Source organism: Onychostruthus taczanowskii, unplaced genomic scaffold (genome assembly GCF_017590055.1).
Source record: "Onychostruthus taczanowskii isolate IOZ18803 unplaced genomic scaffold, ASM1759005v1 scaffold1127, whole genome shotgun sequence".
Classification (NCBI taxonomy): Eukaryota; Metazoa; Chordata; class Aves; order Passeriformes; family Passeridae; genus Onychostruthus; species Onychostruthus taczanowskii.
The window spans coordinates 8,111-8,551 of record NW_024497930.1 but is presented as its reverse complement, the minus strand read 5'-3'; the positions used below and the strand labels follow the sequence as shown (position 1 = coordinate 8,551).

The 441-nt window shown below is 60.3% G+C and overlaps 1 protein-coding gene across 1 annotated transcript in view; it reads left to right on the top strand.

Moving 5' to 3' along the window:
• LOC121347585 (latent-transforming growth factor beta-binding protein 4-like) overlaps positions 1-441 on the top strand; it is a gene marked incomplete at both ends in the record, with an annotated part of 8,635 nt that overhangs the window by 446 nt on the left and 7,748 nt on the right. The gene's annotated exons all lie outside the window — the stretch shown is intronic.

Below are 441 nucleotides of genomic sequence, written 5' to 3'. Positions count from 1 at the left end.
ACCTGGGTGTCACCTGTGTCACCTGTGTGTCACCTCGGTGTCACCTGTGTGTCACCTGTGTGACCTGTGTGTCACCTGTGTGTCACCTGTGTCACCTTGGTGTCACCTGTGTGTCACCTGTGTCACCTGTGTGCCACCTGTGTGTCACCTGTGTCACCTGTGTCACCTGTGTGTCACCTCGGTGTCACCTGTGTCACCTCCATGTCACCTGTGTCACCTGTGTCACCTGTGTGTCACCTGTGTCACCTGTGTGTCACCTCGGTGTCACCTGTGTCACCTGTGTGTCACCTGTGTGCCACCTGTGTCACCTGTGTCACCTGTGTCACCTGTGTCCCCACGCCCCTGGGGACAGCCCTGCCCCGACGGCTTCCGGCTGCGCCAGGGGCGCTGCGCAGGTACCGCTGTCACCTGGGTGTCACCTGTGTCACCTGTGTGTCACCT